This window comes from Macrotis lagotis, chromosome X (assembly GCF_037893015.1).
Source record: "Macrotis lagotis isolate mMagLag1 chromosome X, bilby.v1.9.chrom.fasta, whole genome shotgun sequence".
In the NCBI taxonomy this organism is placed as follows: domain Eukaryota; kingdom Metazoa; phylum Chordata; class Mammalia; order Peramelemorphia; family Peramelidae; genus Macrotis; species Macrotis lagotis.
In genome coordinates this window covers 185,140,122-185,160,322 of record NC_133666.1, presented here as the reverse complement: position 1 = coordinate 185,160,322, position 20,201 = coordinate 185,140,122, and the positions used below count along the sequence as shown (strand labels likewise).

The following is a 20,201-nucleotide window of genomic DNA, read 5'->3' as shown; positions in this document are numbered from 1 at the left end:
ATTTTGTTTTCTAATGCACATAATTATTAGCACATTAATTGATGTACATAATTGATTAATTAATTAGAGAACTATGTAAATATTAAGAATGTGTTCATCTATTTTTTTTTAACTTATGGAGTTTGTGATCCAAACAATTTGAGCACACTGTTGCTCTATCAAGACTATAAGCTGCAGAGAAGGTGCTGGTTCCTTATGGGAAGTTCTCCATATTAATGATTTCAGAGATCCAGTCCCTTTCCCCTATTTTAAGGCACCATAGACTTGGCTCTAACTTCCTTTTCTAACTTGTAGCTGCTCTAATTCTCTAGTTCTCATCCCACTCTTCTCTGCAATAAATCATTTATTTGATGGAGTGATTGTTAGAGTTGTGTTGTGGAGGCTTGTTGAATTCAAGTAATGATTTTTTTCACTTAAATACACCTGTGACCGCTAGTCAGTAGAGTTATTTGCTTTAAAACATTGTACTTAGATACAGAAGTAGGAGCAAAAAAAAAAAGAAGAAAGCCTTCCTAAGTAGAGTGATTAAAAATTGGAGAGTACAAAGTTCCTCCAGTACTTAACTACTAATAGACACTGTCACTTTGTTGCTGGCTAGATCTGACAACCTCCCCTTTTCACCTCCAACTATTTACTTCTGATAGAGGGGTCTCAAACCGTTTTGATTTTTCTGCCATCCCTCTGTTAATTTTTTCCCCCCAAGTCTAACTTGTTTGTAGATAGTTTGTGTATTTTCTTCTCCCTTAGAATGTAAAGCCCTTGAGGGCTGGAACTGTTTTTGCTTTTCTTTGTATCCCCCAGGGTTTAACTTTATGTCTGGCTCTTACTGGGTGCTCAAAAAATGCTTCTTAAAATAGCTTTTCTATTCTGAGGAGTTATGAAACATAGGTTTTAGAATTGTCTTGCTTTTTCTTCACCATAATTTATTACTTTTAATTTAGACGATTTCACAGCCATTTATCCTCCTGGTTACCCTTTCTGTTATTGAGGGGGTAGCTGCCCAGGGCTAAACTTAGTAAGTTGAGGGCTTGAATGTTTTCTGGGAGATCTCTTGATTGGAAATTCTCTCCCTTCTCACTTCCACCACCTAGACTTGGAGTGAGGAAGAAATGAGCCCAAATTTGGCCTCAGATAGTTTCTATCTGTGTGATCTAAATCGCTTTACCCCTCCTTGCCTCTGTTTCCTCACCCGTCAGTGGGGATAATAATAGGCCATACTTCCCAGGATGGTTGGATCAAATGAGAGGATAATTGTACACCTAGCAGTGCATGAAGCACTATATAAATAGTGGGGAATGTAAATTTTTAATAGGATATTTATATACTTAGATAGGAGATGTATCAGCAGACGGGAGCGGGGGAGGCCGTGGGATGTAGCTCGCGCAGAGACTACGCTCTTCGTTGCCCCCGGCGCCCCCGACTGCCCGCTGGGGCCGCACCAAGGCCGCCTCCGAAGTCCGAGCGCGGGTGGGGAGGTGGGGAGCCCGCCCGGCGTGCACGGTGGCGGGTGTGCGGCGCCCTCGGAGCAGGAGCAGGGGCAGGGGCAGGGGCTGGCTCTGGCTTTGCTTCGTCATCGTCAGCGCTTACCCCGCGCCCAGGACCGCGGGCTCCCCACGGCTGCCCGGAGAGGAGCGCTGGGCCGGCTCGGGCGCGCTTCCCCGGCCGCGGGCTGGGAGGCCTGGCCCTTTAAACCTGGCCTGGGGGCGGGGCGGGGCTGTCTTCCGGCGAACCGCGCGCTGGGCCGGGGGCGGAGGGGAGGGGAAACGAGAGTGAAAACAAAGAGGGCTCGGCCGGGGCGGGGCCGCCCCTGTGCTCGGGAGTCTGGCGCGCGCCCCGCCCGCCCCGCCCGCCCCTCCGGCGGAGAGTCGCTCGCGCGCGCGCATCGCGGCCTAGTCCGCCCGGAAAGCGGCGGCCGCGCGGCCGAGGGGCTGTGGCGCCGGCGCGCTGAGTGCGGGCCGGGGGGCGGGGAGGCCAGGTAGGCGAGAGGGCGGGGGGCGCGGCTCGGCGTGGCGCCCGGCCCGCGCCCGGCCCGGGGGGAGCGCGGGTTTAAGGGGCTCGCCGCGGGCGGGCTGCGGCCGGCCGGCGGGGTGGGGCCGGGGTGCAGGGCGCGCGGCGGCGCGGGGCGAGCCCGGGCAGCGCGGGCCCAGCGGCTCTTTCCTGTTGCGGCTCCTGGGATGGGAGGAAGGAAGCCGGCCGAGCCTCGCGGTCACTGGCTCGGCGGCGGCGGCGGGAGGCGGATCCGAGAGGCGGCGGCCCGGGCCCGGGAGGCGGAGCGGCGCCCCAGCGGCTGGCGGAGGAAGCGGCCGCGGCCATAAGCCCGGGCCGGGGAGAAGCCCGACAAGCTGCTCCGCGGGGCGGCGCCTCCTCCGCAGGTAGGGCGGCGGGCTGCGGGGGGGGGGGGGGGGCGCCCGGGCGGGGGCCGGGGCCGGGGCGGGGGCCGGGGCCGGGGCGGCCTGCCCGGCGCCTTTGTTCGTGCCCGCCCCGACGGCCCGGGTGCCGAGGCCTCGCCCGGAGCAGCCTGGGAAGCGCGCTCGCCGCCCTGCCCCGGGCCGGCGGGGCCCGCCTGCGAGCTCTGGGGCCGGCCGGGCGCGGGCCGCGGATCGGCTTTTGTCCGGACTCTAGGAAGTTTGTCGGGGAGGGCCCCCGGGTGAGGAAGTGGGGCGCCGCATCGCCACTTCTCTCTGGTCTTCTCTTTGGAGACCAGAAGTAAAAACGTTTTCTTTTGGAAGTGAATATAAGCGGCTGGAAGCTGTTCTCCTTCACTTGCGACGAACTCTTAGGGAGTATGAATATTTAATATATTACATTTGATCGTTTTCAAGACCAAATGAACTGTTTTTAGTTGAATATATGTTGCGGTTTATGTAGAGATGTGGCAAATGGCCGAAGTACAACGCACCCCCGTTTAGATTTTTACAACTTGGTACCTCAGCTTCCGTGGTTATTTTAAGGGGGTTGCTGACCTGTGAACGTACTTAGTTCACTCACTCTCCCCGGGCCTCAGTTTCTCTACTTGCAAAATGAGGGTATTGAATTAGATGGTCTTCAAGGACCCTTTTAGTTCTTGGGTAAAGAATCTGTTTTTATACTTTGGATGAGGGCACTAACTTTGAGGAAATGTTTATTGACTAATTTGCATTTCTTTTGAAAAGTTGAATAAAATTTGAGTTCAGCGTTCAATAGTGTTAAAGCAAGTAAATATTTTGTCTGAAAATAATCTATATGATTAACGTCACGTTCTAGAGGACGACAGACAGTGGTCACTCCCTGCTGGAACTTTTGTTTAGCTGGATAATAAGTTCCTGTATAAAAAGCAATGATTTCTGTATAATCATACAAGGAAATATTAAATCTTTTGGATAAAGTAGGCCATATTCGTTTTACAGCATTAAATTTCTTAAGGGGAGGTCTTATTTGGTGCCCCATGCTTGATATGCTTATTTAACTTAGCTCACTATTTGGGGGGGAACGACAAGAAATCTGGAATCCTACAGTTTAGAAACTGGTTTTAATTCCACTTCAGAAAGTCTTGTTAAGGCTTACTGTTTCTAGCACAGTCAGGTCTAAGTAAGGCAATAAATTGTTTCTTTTGTCTTTCCATTTGCCTTTTCACATACAGTCAGATTTAAATTGTAAATTATTAAGTTTTGATAAAAGTAAAAATTTAAGAACTATATTAAAGGCAGGATTGGAGGGAGGTGTGGACAGTCAACAATCATTTACTAATGCTGTATGCTAGGCACGTGTCAGCCGAGGTGGGGATACAAAGGCAAAAGTCTGTCTTCCAGAGGAGTCAAGAAGAAATTACATTTCTTGTTAGATGCAAAATAGATACAAAGTCATTTTAGGAGAATACATGATTAACTCAGCTTTGAAGAATAAAGTTTTTCGGACATGGAGATAATAGGAAATAATAACCAACATTTTATAGTGATTACTATATGCTAAGGACTGTGCTAAATGCTTTTGCAGTTTGTCTATTTGATCCTTACAACAGCCCTGGAAGTTTGGTGCTATTATTACCCACATTTTACAGATAAGGAAATTGAAGCAGGTTCACAAGGCTAGTATATCTTGATTTGAATATGGTTGTTCTGATCCCAAAACCTGGACTCTCCCTTTGCCATCTAAGCATGGGGAACATCAGGGATTTGATAGAATACTCTGATGAAAAACAACAAAACAATTTATCTGAACCAGAGTGAGGGGTGGCTAGGTGGTGCAGTGGCTAGAGCACTGGCCTTGGAGTCAGGAGTATTTGAGTTCAAACCCACCCTCACACACTTAATAATTACCTAGCTGTGCCACTTAACCCCAATGCCTTGCTGAAAAAAAAAAAAATACTAATCTGAACCATAGAGTGCTTGGAGGGAAATAATGTATAATGAGGCTGGAAGATTGATGAGCACCTGGTTGTTCCTATAAATCTATGCTGATTACTTATATTGCTAATATTAATAATGAGTGAAACACTAGAGTTGGACATTAAGTGAGGGGAACAATGGGCTACCAGAATAGTTTTAGTTTAATTCTAGTCTATACAAGGTTCATAAGATTATAGATTTGGAGCTAAAAAAGACCTTAAAAACTATCTAATAGTTCAATCCTGTTGTTTTATAGAAGAGGCCTGGCAGGTTAAGGAATTTGCTTCATAGTGTCTCACAACTGGTAACCTTCAAAACTGAGCTCTTGACTTGAGTCACTTTTTTTTTTAGTTTACCTAATATTTTGAGTATATGTCAAATAATAGAATTTATATTATGTCAATAAAAATAATGAAGTATATTGAAGTTAATCTTATTGCAGAATACCTGCTTAATTAATTTTTTTGAGAAATCCCTTGACAGATAAGCATATCCTTAAGCCAGAATTTGTCACCTCTCCCCACTATGCTTGGCATATTGCAAGCACTTAATAAATACTGGCAATAACTTTGAGCTCTATGTGAAAGATGGAGGGAGCTGGGAAGCTTCATGATTGAGAATCTATCCATCCACAGCTGATAAGAGTGAATCCTCCCCCCACCCCACCCCTTCACCTTGTGGGAAATCTTTTAATCACTTTCCCCAATTGCCTATTTGCAGTAGAAAAAATTTAGTCAAGAAAAAAGTAAATTTATTCATTTCCTAGTTCCTAATTCAATTCCATTTTCTTAAAATGAATTCAATTTTTCATTATCCACATGTAGACTAGCACTTGTACACTCTATATATATACACATACATATATATCAGCTGAAGGATGTTTTTTATTACGTGCATATCTTCGTATATTGTCTCATTTACCCTTTACTGATTCACAAAGATTCACTTTGATTCCTTTGTTTTTCAGACTTCATCGCTATTTATTGGTAAATTTTGTTAGGGTAAATCCATTGATTTACCAAATCTTTGTGGGTTAGTCATAACTTGATATTTGTAATGTAAAATCGCTAGTGAAAGAATGATGAGCTCAGCTCAATTGGGGAAAGACAGTGGTTATAGCTACCACCTATTTCTTCCCACATAAATATTGTTGTGTATTTGTATTTTGATGAATGATTACGCTGTTTGAAGTAAGCTCTATGAGTGTTGAAACAAACTTAATTATGGAACAAAAAAAGCCTAGACTAGAAGTTTCACTAATGAGGAAATAAGCTGAGAGCTCATGTCTAGAGAAAAATTTGAATTCAGCTCTTCCTGATTCTAGCATTCTTTTTATCAAATCCCACTCAGTTGTATCAAATCCATGCACATTTTCCTGAAATAAAAGATGTGTGCTAACTTAGTAAAAGCAAAAAAAAAAAGTCTGTATAAATTAGCTCTGGAATTTTGCAAGTGAGGAAAGCAAAGAAATATATAACCATATCAGTCAAGATTATTTCTTGGTGTGATTAAAGAGAAGGAATGGAAGCATCAAGGAAACTTAGTCTGCCTTCCCTGGCATCCAGTTTAACAAGGCCCAGGTGTTCTCTCCTTGCCCTTAAGTAACCCCTGCAAGGAACAGCTTCAGTTTACACTGAAAATGACTATTCAAGTGCCAGTAATCATCTTGTTTTCAGTTATTAATATGTTTCTACTAAGTATCGGCAGGTTTTTGATAGGAGCTTTCCCTAACACTTCTCTTTTTCCATTACACATTGCCTCATCTTTCTTCAAATAAACAAGAAATAATGTGTTGTTACTGTAGTGTTAAAGGGTATTGTGCTCTGTGACTATTGAAGAGTTCACTCCAAGTGGGTGGAAAGTTCCTGATTAAGCTTCAGGTGAATACTGGGGGATAGGGGAAGCTTAAGGATGTAAATACCAATTACCTTCTAATACCAGGGCATTAGCCATTATTACTTTTGCATGTAGCACCAGTTGATAATCTTTTACAAATCCTCTCCCATATGCTTTGCCATTATTAACATTTTTTTTAAACTGGATTAAAAGGAAAAGTTCTAGGGGTATATATAAATGTTTTCTGAACTTGTAATTTGGAAGATTATTAATCTTATCCAACTCATGCTTATTCTCTCTTTTTTTTCCTTCTCCCTACTCCATCTACCTAGGACAAGAATGTCTCTTGTCCCTTAAAAGGACTGCCCCCCCCCAACCTTGCATTCAAGAACGTGGTCATAGGAGTAAAAAATCCAGGTTTCCTAATAACACTGAATAGCATAGATACAAGTAGAATATTTTTCAGCTGTAGGCTGCAGTAAAATTACAGCTGGAGGTAACTAGAGCCTCTTTTACTTTGCTTTCCCCACCCTTTGTTTCTGCTAGTACCCTTTGGAGGGGTAATGAAAAGGAGGTTTTCAGATGGTCTATAGGGAATAGTTGGTGGTCTCCATAGACTTAAGCACCCTCCAGAGCAAGGAAGGAGAGATTTCTGACCCACCTTCTATTTTATCCCCAGCAAATCTGTTACTATCTGGTTAGCCATCTCACTTTAGGTTCTGATCCTCATATTCCCTGTTCTAGGTTTCAAGAAAAGATTTTATTAGGGTGTTCTACCTCCCACTCACACTGCACCCCAAGCTACTTTAACCACTTTTAAGCAGAATGTACTGTGTTCAATGAATCTCCCCTTAAGGAAACCATCCTAGTAGCCAATAGGAGCAGAAGGAATTTTGGTTTCCAAACATTCTCCCTTAAGCTATTGATTCTTTCCTCTTCTTGCTTATCCATTTACAGAGGAGGGGTAGACTGTACCACCAAATGGGGATTTCATTAGAATCAAATTCTTAAATTTGAAGTACCAAGAAATAGAAGTCAAAGTGCTTATGTTTATCATTTTAATAATAAATGTTCTCTTTCACTGTAAAGAGCAGTTCTTTACTTAGAACTTGTGGAAATTGTGAAAGCAAATATTTATTGCTATAGATGAATTGGATTTTGATATAGGGAATAGGATCTAGATTTGTGACTAATGATAGAAGGGGAGGAAACTCCAGTGAAGGTTGACACCTCTTTCTTCAAAGCACAGAGAGATTAAATGCTATATCCAGGGTCACACAGCAGGAAATGTCAGAGACAGGAGCTGGCCCCTGAGTACTCTTTCTATCTTCTACACTAAGCTGCAATTAGACTTTATCTGGTCCTGCCCCATGATTTTATAGAATAGGAAACCAAGATCCAGAGAAGTGGTGACTTATTCATGGTATGTAGTAGAACTAGAATTTGTCTAGTCTCTCTTACTCCAAATTGTGTGCCTTTTTCCATTACATTAGGAAGCCTTTGAATGCTGATAACTTCAAAGGCAGTATTAATGCCTTGAAAGAGGTAAAACCAAAGAATATATCTAGAACTTGACTAGAAAAGAAAGAAAATTTCTTCTATCTAGTATGATCTAGCAAAGCTTTGTAAAAGAGGCATTTGCCATTTGACCTGATCATTAAAGTACTGGTAAGAATTTAGTGGGCAGAAATAGACAGAAATCATTCCAGTTTGTTGAATATTAAACAGAAGATAGAAATAAGATTGAGAATCTAAGTGTGTGCTGTGATTTGTTAGTTTACAGTTTACTTTGAATCCTTTTTTTTTTTTTTGCCATATTTCTCAATCTCTTCAGCTCAGATCATGTAGCCGGTAGCTAAATAAAAACGTTATTTTACTATAAAAATAATAAGGGGAGGACTTTTTATAAAAGTTGAATGATTTTCTTCAGTATAGTATGTCAGTTGAGTCATCTTGTAATTTTCCCTTTTATGTTATGCCTCCCTCAAAAAAACACACCTACATACCCATGCTTTTCATTTATATTTGATAACTTATTTTGTTAAAGAGGTTTAGAATTACTGAAAGGAAAAGATTTGTTAAAAGTTGTAGCATTTATCATAGCTAGTAAGTTGGAAGAGTGTCAATTTTTTTTCCTTAGGTGAATGCATTTATTATTTTAGGTTGAAAATGGGAAAAGAGAATTTGATATCCCAAAATTTACCTTAAAAACAACTCTTCAGGAGTTGTTATATTAAGATGTGCATCTATATTGTCTCAATTGTTGACCTGAGAGAATTATACAGTGAGAAACAGACAAAGCTGAATTGTGCCAACATAAGACTAAATGAAATCTCAGCTTCTAGATATATTGACCACTGCCCTTATAGAATTATTTTGCATTTTTTTAGGCATTAGATGCAGGACAGAAGTACAAGAATCACTTCATGACTAAAGAGCTTTTTACCACCTAAGAGAAAGACTTTGGTAGAAATAGATGTTTCAGTGTTAGTCATGGGCTGGTCTGATTATCATTCATTATCAGGGATCTTTACTACTTTACTCAAGATTTCAAGTTATGTTTTTAATAAGTTTCTGCTTGAAAATCAGCTTCCATGAAGGTACATGCCCAAGCAGGTTACTACTGTGGTTATTATTGATTATTACTTATGAATAGTATAGTCAATAAGGCTTAGAAATGAGTTTATTCTTTTTGTAAGGGCCATCTACATTATGGAGTACAGGATGATTATAGTTTATAGAGAAGTGAGCAACAATTGACATAATCAGTGGCAATCTAAATGCTACACTGAAATAATAACTGATAAAAACATGAAAATAATGAAGAAGAGCTTTGATGGAAACAACAGAAGTTAAATAAGGGAATAAAATCTGATTGTTAAGGTCCTTTTACCATTTTGATTGCCCTTCTCAACGTGGCCACACTCTTCTAAAGACACTCTCCCTGACTTTGTCCTTTGTAAACAGTGATGAACGATACTAAACCCAATATAATAGATGGAGTCTTGATCAGAGCAACATTCAGCATTACCCACTCCTTAGACCTCTCTTTAATTGCAGCTCAAGATCACATTATTTTTCTTGACTTTCATATCACACTCCCATCTTAGTTTGAGATTACATTCCACTAATACCCTCAGATATTTGTCAGACTTACCCTTCCCTAATGACACTAAGCAAAATGCCAGTCTAATGCTACAGATGAATATGAAATATAATCTGTCTAGCTAGTACAAATTCTATTAAATATTCCAAACTAAAATCTAGCAGTTTAGAAACATTCAGCAGTAATGAAATGTTTACTCAGAGTATGAACTAGTTTTAAATGGGACATGTCAACTAGAGTTGAATTGGGGGTTTGAGCAATTACCCTGAGCTGATAGTTATTGCTGATCCATGCTTTTAGACAGCTTTATTTTTAGTTACCAAAGTGACTTGAAACATGGTTGGAATTTTCTTACATTCAAAGAGGCTTAGTCAGTTTTCCAATTCCTGATGTTAACCTAGGGACAATCCTTAGTTATGGTATGCTTATTTCATGTTCCACATAGTATTCTATTTTATATGTTAACTTCTCTGATGGAAACTCTTGCTATATATTCTCTATAATCTGAGAAAATGGATACACACACACACACACACACACACACAGAGTGAAGCTATCAGGATAGAAAATGTATTCCTTTTAATTTAGAATTTTGAATGTTATAATTCAGTAAATATTAAGTGTATGTATATATATATATATACATATATAATATATATATATATTGAAAAAAGCAAGCTAGGAGAACTCTTATTTTCCCTGGTTACATGCAAAAACAAGGTTCAATAATCACTTTTAAATCTTGAATTCTGAATCTTCTCCCTTCCTCCCACCCCAGCCTCCCTCATTGAGAAAGCAAGATATTTGATATAGGTCAAAAAAAGTGTAGTCATGGAAAAAACCTGACTACAATAGTAATGTTGCAAAAGTAACCAAAACTTCTCCCCTCAAAAAAAAGAAACCCCAAGAAAAATAAAATTAAAAAAAAAAGCATGCTTCAGTTTGTAACCAGACACCATAGCTCTGTCTTTGCAGTTGATAGTATTCTTTATTGTAAGTCCTTCAGAGTTCTCTTGGGTGCCAACATTACTGAGAAAACATAAGTCAATTCACAGCTGATCATTCTACAACATTGCTCATGTTTTTGTATATGGTACATTTCTCATTGAATCTGCCCGTACAAGGTTTTTTTTTCATTTTTTTGTTTTTTGTTTTTTTACCGAGAGCATCCTGTTCATCATTTCTTGTAACAGAATAGCTTTTCGTCTTAAATCACATACCAGTTTGTTCAGCCATTACTCAATTGATGGGTATCCCCCTCAATTTCCAGTTCCTTGCCACCAGAAAAGAACTGCTATAAATATCCTTTTACATGTAGGTCCTTTTCCTTAGTTTTTTATCTCTTCTGGTATTTAGACCTGGTAATGGCATTGCTATATTAAATAGCACTTTGAACATAGTTCCAAATTGCTCTACAAAATTGTTGAATCCTTTTACAACTCCTCCAACATTTTAAATTATTGATTGCATCAATGTCTCATTTTTCCTACATCCCCTCCAACATCATTTCTTTTTTCTGTCCTATTAGTGTTAATCCAGTAGGTATAAGATAGTACCTCAGAATTGTTCCAACCCACATTTCTAGGAGAACTCTTTTATTACCATGTTTGTTTATAGTCCATATAATAATCTGGAGGGGTTTTTTTTTAGCTTTTATTTGTTTATGGACGGCATTAGGGGTTAAATGACTAGCCCAGGGTCACACACCTAAGTAAGCATCTGAGGTCAAATTTGAACAGGGATCCTTTTGCTTTTAAGTCCATAAGTTTATCCAGTGCATCACCTAACTGTCCCCTCTAGAAGAACTCTTTGATGGAGTGCCCTACAAATTATAGCTTCCATTTGGGACTTTATTGTAGCTTTGTCATCTTTATTCTTAAATCTTATTTCTTAAGCTTCCATTTTTCCATGCAGACATAATTCCAAACCACACCTTCATATTATAGATGTTGTGTATGCTATCCTAGCTTTAAACTTTTGCTCAGAAGGATCCAAGGCATCTGAAAAGTTTGATTTTGCAAAACCCAAATTTATTTCTCTATAGAATTTGAGAGTTTGAGAGTCTTTAGGCTATGTAATACAACCTATACCTGAAAAAGAATCCCTTATACAGCATCCCCAACAAGTGATTGTTCAGTCTCTTGAATATTTCCAAGGAGCAGAATATCTAGAAGAGAGAAGTCAGTGAAAGGTTATGTGTTCATGACAGGAAGATTGGTTGAACCAGGCATATTTAGACTAAAGAAAAGAAGACTTGGTGGGACATGATAGTTTTGTTCAAGAATTTATATTGCCGTCGTGTAGAGGGGGATATTAAAGTTACTCTATTTGGTCTCAACGCAAAACAGGCAAACATTCCAAGGAGGCCAATTTGGATTTCATGTCAGAAAGAACCTCCCAACAATTAGTTATTCAAAGTGGAATGGGCCACAAGAAATAGTGGACCTTAATTGAGTCCATCTGCTCTTCCACCTTTCTACCTCTACAGATTTTCAAGGGTGAACAACCCTTGTTAGGTGTGTTACATTGCGGAATCTTGGTTGGTGTGTTTGTTTGCAAGGCAAGAGGGTTAAATGATTTGCCCAAGGTGTCTGAGGTCACATTTGAACTCAAGTCCTCCTGACTCCAAGGCTGGTGCTCTATCCACTACACCATCTAGCTGCCCCCAGGGATTCTTTTATGTATAAGTTAGATTAAATAAATGATTACTTAGGTCCATTTCAGCTCTCAAATTTTTTGCTTCTGTGAACTGCCATCTTAAAAAGTTGACTTTTTAAAAATCTAAATGTATGACCATATGTTATCTTTATTGTATTTCATCATCTTCATTTCATTATTCTAGCTTGTCAGCATCTCTTTGGATCCTTATTCTGTCATCCCCAGCTTGCTTTCTGTTTCTTTTAAGGATCCATTCTGGTTTTATTTAGATAATTGAAAAACATCTTAAATAGCACAGGGCTGCACATAGATCCTTGGAATATTCCATTGGAAATGGTCTTCCAATTTGATATCTATTGATGGCTACACTGGTAAGTCCAGGCAATTATTCCAGATTCTTCTAATTATATCTTTGTTTAGCTGATCTCTCCATCTTTATAACATGAATAATATGAAATACTCTTATCAATTTTTTTTCATATATAGGTTAAATCATACAATCTTCTCTTGGTTTTCCAGTTTAGTAACCCTGTCAAAAAAGAAAACAAAGTTAGTCTGGCATAACCTGTTCTTGGAGCCATACTGGTTCGTTGTAATGATCACTTCCTTTCCTGGATGTTCAGTAATCATTTTTTTAATAATACATTGCATAATAATCTCTTAGAACAGAACATAGGCAGTCCATCCCTTCCCCCCATTTAAATTTTTTAACTAATAAAAGCCAGGTTCAAAATAATTACAAAAATTACATTTTTACTTTTTTTCTTTAACAGTTAATTCCTACCTTTGTCTGTGACCATGAAAAACAGTTAAGCAAAAGGATTAGATATCACCATATCTGGTAGTGTTTAAAGTTTTCTACCCCAGTGGTCACCCACCTCTTTTAAATGAGGAAGGGATTATGTTTTATTTTATCTCCTTCAAGATCTTCTGGCTTTTCAGTTACTCAAATTAGCTTTTCATTTATATGTAATAATGGTACACATTGTTCTCAGTGCTGCTTTTTTTTCCATATCTGTCTTAAATCTCAAAATTTTTATGGCATAGATGACATTCATTATGAGGTTTTGCTTTTGTTGTTGTTTGTTTTTTAAAACTATTGTCCAAATCTAAAGGCTAACTTTATTTCTAATTGTCTGCAGCTACAAAATGTACTTCAAGGACTATTTTATATCATATTGTTTCTTATTTTGATTTCTTTAAGGTATATGCCTAATCAAAGAATTCCTGGGTCATGGTCTATTCAGAATTTAGTCACTTCTCTGTTAATTCCAAATTGATATAAAGAAGAATTGAAACACTTCACAGCTCTGTAAATATTGCATCTTTGTGTCTGCCTTTCTATAATCTTTCTAATGTTGACTATTTCCATCTTTTTTTTTTTTCATCTTTGCCAGTTTTTTAAGTGAAACCTGAGAGTGGTTTTAATTGTCATTTGTCTTCCTGTTAGTGATTTAGAGAATATTTTTCGTGCTCTCATTGATAGCTCACAATTCTTTGGAAACACAGTTCATAGTTATTTGAATGGAATTTCTCTTCCTGTTTGCTGTTTTGTTTTTGATTCCGATTTCTTTTTCCATCAGTGTAGGAAGCTTCTGGCAAGGAAACCTCCTCTGATTGGCAAATGTTCACCAAATTATTGTTTGAATGCTGCCTGAATCACCAAAAACTTAATTAATTTGCCCTGTGTTATGTGCCAAGGACTCCTTCCTGCCAATGATTTTTAACATAAATGAGTTCTGTTATTTTATAAAGGTTCTTTTCTGGATCCATTGAAATTGTGGCCTTTAGCAGTTTACAGATGAGGAAATCAAAGCTATTGATAGTCATATGAAAAATTGCTCTAAATCATTACTTATTAAATGCAAATTAAAGCATCTCCTGAGGTACCACCTCACATCTCTCAGACTGGCCAATATAACCAGTAAGGACAATGGTCAATGTTGAAAGGGATGTGGGAAATCTAGGATACTAGTATGTTGTTGGTGAAGCTATGAACTCATCCAATCTTTCTGGAGAGCATTTTGGAATTGTGCCCAAAATGCAACAAAAATGTGCATACCCTTTGATCTAGCAATACTACTTACTACTGGGTCTATACCCTGAAGAGATGATGAAAACGGGTAAAAACATCACTTGTACAAAAAAATTCTTAGCAGCCCTGTTTGTGGTGGCAAAGAATTGGAAATTAAGAAAATGTCCTTCAATTGGGGAATGGCTTAACAAACTGTGGTATATGTATGTCATGGAACACTTATTCTTCTATTAGAAACCAGGAGGGATGGGATTTCAGGGAAGCCTGGAAAGATTTGCATGAACTGATGCTGAGTGAGATGAGCTAACAGCAACATATTGGGGGGGGGGGGGGTGATAATCAACCTTAATGAACTTGCTCATTCCTTCCGGGCAACAATTGGAGACAATTTTGGGCTGTGATGGAGAATATCATCTGTATCCAGAGAAAGAATTGTGGCTTTTATTACCCTTAACTTGGGGGGGGGGGGGAGAACAATAAAGAGTTAATTATAACTCTGAATGTGAATGGGATGAACTCTCCCATAAAACATAAGTGAATAGCAGAGTAGATTAAAACCCAGAATCCTATAATATGCTGAAACTCTTTTGAAGAAGAGAGATACATATAGAGTAAAGGTAAAAATTTAGAGCAAAACATTTTGCTGTAGCTGAAGGTTTGCTATAAGCAGGGATAGCAATCCTTATCTCAGACAAAGCTGGTGCAAAAGTAGATCTTGTTAAAAGAGATAAGGAAGGAAACTATATTGTCCTAAAAGGTACCATAGACAATAAAGTAATTTCAGTACTAAATATGTATGCACCCAATGGTATAGCATCCAAATTCTTAGAGAAGTGAAAGAAGACATAGACAGCAAGACTACTAGTGGGAGACCTCAACCTCCCACCCTCAGATTTATGTAAATCCAATAATTAAAATAAACAAGAAGGAAGTTAAGGGGGTAAATGGATTGTTAGAAAACCTAGATATGATAGACTTATGGAGGAAATTGAATGAAGACAGAAAGGAATATACTTTTTTTTTCCTGCAGTACATGGCACACAAAAATTGACCATGTACTAGGGAATAAAAACCTAATAATCAATTGCAGAAAACAATGCAACATAAAAATCTAAGAAAATAAGTATTACATATGTACTATTTTATCCTAAAATAGAACACAAAGAAACATTACAATATATTGAGTGTGTGTGTGTGTGTGTAATTTCATAAATAAGATGGAATTCTGTACCATTAACTTCTTCATCAGGTAACAACCATTGAAGTACCCCTGTACCCCTTATATTCCTAGGTAAGAGCCTGTGATTCCATTTATTTTATGAGCTGAAAATCCAAAACTTATTCTCAAACTCCTCTGTCATTCTATGTCTCTTCTACCCCACCCCAAACCTGTTTTATGTGTTTGTGCACTGGGGTTTCATTGAGACTTTCTCTTGAAAAGAATTATAGATGTAGAGCTGAAAGGTACCTTAGCTCTTCAAATCTACCCTCTCATTTTCTAGATACCTAGAAATAAGTGATTTGTGTAGAGTCACATACTACATCTGACAATTTCTTTCTTTTAGGGTTGAAGAAATTTAAAGAAAGCTATGTGATTTGCTCATGTTTATTTCTCAATTCTGCCTTTTTCTTCTGAAAACTTTACCTTTTATCAGTAGCAGTGAAAAAGACACCACTCGCCACTAGTCTTCAATTTCTTTCCAGAGACTTGATTATTCTTAATATTTTCAAAATTCCTTTTGATAATATTAATTTTGCCATCCCCATTTATTAGAAGTGAGTAGCAGTCATCACTTTTCCCTTTGTGTGCCTTTTAAAAAATGCTTAAATATTTTCTTTCTTTTTCCAATTATATGCAACAGTAGTTTTTACCATTCTTTTTTTTTTTGGCAATGTTTTTTGAATTTTACAACTTTTCTGCCTCCCTTCCTTCCCCCCTCCCTCTGACAGAAAGCAATCTGATATAAGCTCTCTATTTATAACTATGCTAAAAATATAGATTACTATATTGAACATGTTGTGAGAGAAGAGTTGTATCCAAATAGAAGAAAGAAAACATTAGAGAGGAAAATGACAACTTTCAAAAATTGGAGATAAGCTTTGCTGTTCTTTTAAACTCCACAGTTCCTTCTCTGAATATGGATGGTATTTTCCATCACAAGTCTTTTAAAATTATCTTTGATTATTGTACTGCTGAAATGAACACATCCTACACGGTTGATCATCACCCCAAGTTGTTGTTAATTTGTAAATATTGTTCTGCTCATTTCACTCAGCATCAATTCATGCAAGTGTTTACATGCTTTTCTGAAATTCCATCCTCATGATTTCTAAGAGAGCAGTAGTATTCCATACATTTCCTATGCCATATTTGTTTAACCATTCCCTAATTGATGGGTATCCCCTCAATTTTGAATTCATAGAGCTGCTATCAATATTTTGGGATATGTGGGATTTTTACCCTTTTTCATCATCTCTTAAGTTTACAGACCCTACAGTGGTATTGCTGGATCAAAGGATATGTGCATTTTTTTTTGCCCCTTAGGCATAGGTCTAGATTGCTCTTCAGAAAGTTCATTAGATTACTTCACAATTCCACTAATAATGCATTAATGTCCAGTTTTTTCACATCCCTTCCAACATTGATCACTTTCCTTTCTAGTCATATTAGCCAATCTGAGAGGTGTGAGGTGGTACCTCAGAGATGCTTTAATTTGGATTTCTCTAATCATAATGATTTAGAGCAGTTTTTCATATGACTGTAATAGCTTTGATTTCTTTGTTAGAAGAATGCTTTTCCATATCCTTTGATCATTATCAGTTGGGGAATGACTTTTTTTTAAAAAAAAATTTTGAATAGCCATCACTTTTGACAAATAATAGAAGGTTCTCTCTCATCCTGGTAATTAGGTTGCACAATAGATAGAACACTGGGAAAGATTGTTGTCTATTTTCCTGATAAAATTTGAGGGTACATTTAAAGTAGTTTTGCTGTTTCCTCAGAGTAAATAGCTTACTCTTCTTATTATCTCTGGGAACTAATTCATGGCCAAATGTAGTCTGTCCCACATATACATATTAATGAAAAATCTCTGTAGGATGTCCATACAAATGCCATGGACAGCAGAAGTTCTTATTTAATTCTTAGTCTTTTCAGTGCGAATGGGCACTGGCTGACTTGTAGATCTTTTTCAGGAGGCTCTCCAGGTCTGGTGTGATGAGCACACACTGGTCTACCTATAGGATTTCCCTATTTAATTTGAACATTTTGCTGGATTTCCTTCACCATGGTGATAGGCACCTTTAAAGAGCACAAATTTTAAGTATTTTCTGATGTTTGAACTGGGTTATTTCTGTTACACCTCTCAAGAATTTTTGAATGCCTTGGATATGATAGGAAACAATCTGTAATAAAAGAAGCTATAGGGTTCAGCATTTTCCTAGCAAATCAAATGGTTACATGACAAGGGTGAGGGAAGAGGATGGATAGGACAGTAAGGATGACCCACTGGTACCTTATAGTGTCAGGAGAAAGAAGAAGTCCTTACCACTTAGGGAGGACCCTCAGTGGCAAATTTATGGAAGAATCTGCACAAGAGTCATAAGACTGCACATACACATATAATGATGTGTGATTTTGTAGATGTAATTTTGCGGTAATTTATTAATACCAGCATTTTAATAAAAGGATAGTTATTTGGCTGTCTCCATCTTATACCAGTGGCATTCGTGATGATGGATTCTCAATGTGGAAGAGGAGTGTTCAAAAGGATGACAGTCAACTCTGGCTAAAAATTAATGATTTTACAAAGAGAAATTGGCTTACTCCAATGTGGAGCCAAGAGTGACATTAAGGCACCCTTGCACTAAGAGTTTATTTCAATGTCTAGATCACCCCCAACCTTGGTTCTTCACCCAAGCTTGAAGTCATCTTAGATTTGAGATTGCTTATAGGTCAGAGGGATGAGAGAGGGGGGGAAAGTAAGCTCAATCTTCTTCTGAGACTGAAGTCTTGAAATTAGTCTAGTGAAAAGGGGGATTTCTGAATCTCCTCAAATCATTAATTATTTATAATCATTTCTCTCATGATCTGACTCATTGCAGGGAGCTTGAAAATCAAGGAGATCACAGATCTATTTGTTATTATAAACATTCCCTGTGGATATTCATCTTAAGGGACAACAGTTTATATTAGGCAAATAAGAAAAAAGAATGCTAATTTGATATTTTGCTATGTATTCTACTCTTGGAGTAAGTGGAATAAAACTGTGTCCAAAACTTATTTATTTTTCAACTTTTAAAAATACTTTTGTATAATTTGAATATTGATGTTTTGGAATTCCCAAGATTGCTTCCTCATTCCTTCCCCTCATGAAGTTCTTCCTTTGTTCATGTGTTGCTTTGATGATTGGAACAGGTAGACTGCTAGAATTGATTTCAAATCTAGAATGATGTAATTAATGCTATTTTAGATGGAAACACAGTAGCCCAAATTTTAGGTGCTTTTTTTGCCCAAATGCATGTGTTTTTGCCAATTCAAGCACATTTCTTCTCTCTCACTCTTAATCTTCCATTCTCTCCTTCTCCTTTTTTCCTTCTTCCCCACCCAGACCGTTAGCCAATGGAAGTTAAATCAGTTAGGGTTTTTTGGTTTGTTTTTTAATCCTGACCTGATATAAAAAAGCTGAGACTTGTATTTTAGGAAAAGATTCTAAAGTTTTTCAAAGGTTGCATTAAGAATGTTTTATAGAAAATTCATTTGTAGAAGATATATGTGTGTGTGTGTGTGTGTGTGTGTGCGCGCATTTACACATATATACACAAACACACCAGTTCTCTCTTGATTCGTTGTTTTGTGTAGCCTTATTTTCTCTCCTTGACTTGTTTTTCTTTTGACAGGATCTTCTCTCTCATTTCTGTTTTTACACTGACTCTACTGTTTTTAAAATGTTCTCCTTTGCTGCTTCTGGGCTTCTTTTCAGACTCAACTAAAGTGTTAACCTCCTCCATAAGGTCTTTGCTGATGCCCCCTATGCTACTAGTCCTATACTACCCCACCCCTTACACCTCCCAGGTTAACTTCCATCTACAATGTGTTTGTCTTGCATGTTCTTATTATATATATATGTTTCTTCATTACAATGTAAGTAAGCCCTTTGAAGACAGATACTGTTTTTACTTTGTCTTTACATTACCCATGCTTTGTACACTATCTGGCAACATAGTAAGGACTGCATATTTCTCTATATCATCCTAAGATCTAGTCTGTTTATTTTCTTTGTGGTACAAGCCACAACTAGTATATTGTAGAGCCTCCAGATAATGTGTATATTTAAGGAAAATAGTGGTACATATCCAAAAATAATTTTGCTTTTAGACATTTTTTTTTCTATTTATGTCTTAGGAAAGACTAAAGTCTTCTTTCAGATCTTCATTGTGTTATAGTTGTTACTTTGAGTTCCTGAAGGCTGTGTGAATAGAATATGAACTCTGGCAAGATTTTTAAGTACAGCTTCTGACAGCCTTGTATATCTGTCATCCAGGAGCCGGTTTCTCTGATTTTGTGATCATCATCACAGTTGGTCTCCAGATGATACATTTTTTTCTAGCTGGTATACAAAGGCCAAGAGTTTTGCTCTCCATTATTAGAGAGAATTCTCTTCATCTAATAAAGTCATAAAACTATAAGTACTGAGTCTCAGGTTAAAAAACTTATTTTCCTTTTCTGGATGCATACAAACGTCTACCTAGAGGGACATCAGAAAAATTTATCAGTGAACAAAAGAATTCCATTTTGCCAATTAAAATTTGCCTCTAACAGTCACTTAAATTAGGAGCTGACTGTTAGTGAAAAACTTTTGTGGTAAATGTAAAACTGGACCTTTATTCCTTTCCCTTAATCTTTTTATTCTATGAAAATATACCTTGTTCTTATTCTTTCTCAAAATATTTCTATTTTCTCTTTTGTATTCTTTTTTTTTGTCCTCTGTACTAGACTCTTTTACTACCTACCCTCTCTAGCTTATGTTTCTTGTGACTGTAATATTTGATTTGCATAAATTGAATCTTTCCATAGGGTTAATGACCAAGACCTCAGCTGTTTCCCTGTTCATGGTGTTTTACTTTATAGTAGTATTCTACGTGACTGAGGCCATAGGAGCTTTAGAGTTGGTAACAATTATAAATCGATCTGATGTGGAAG

The 20,201-nt window shown here is 38.0% G+C and overlaps 1 protein-coding gene across 8 annotated transcripts in view; it reads left to right on the top strand.

The window, feature by feature from the left end:
• Positions 1-20,201, top strand: part of RNF38 (ring finger protein 38) — a 242,399-nt gene that overhangs the window by 169,694 nt on the left and 52,504 nt on the right. Inside the window, exon 1 of one of the 8 annotated variants that reach the window (XM_074200441.1) lies at positions 1,900-1,975. The exons of 5 other annotated variants lie outside the window; for them this stretch is intronic. The gene's annotated coding sequence lies outside the window, so the exon portion shown is untranslated. Of the gene's footprint in view, positions 1-1,899; positions 1,976-2,197; positions 2,373-20,201 lie in introns of those variants that run through there. 2 more of the 8 variants (XM_074200440.1, XM_074200443.1) reach the window with 2 other exon arrangements.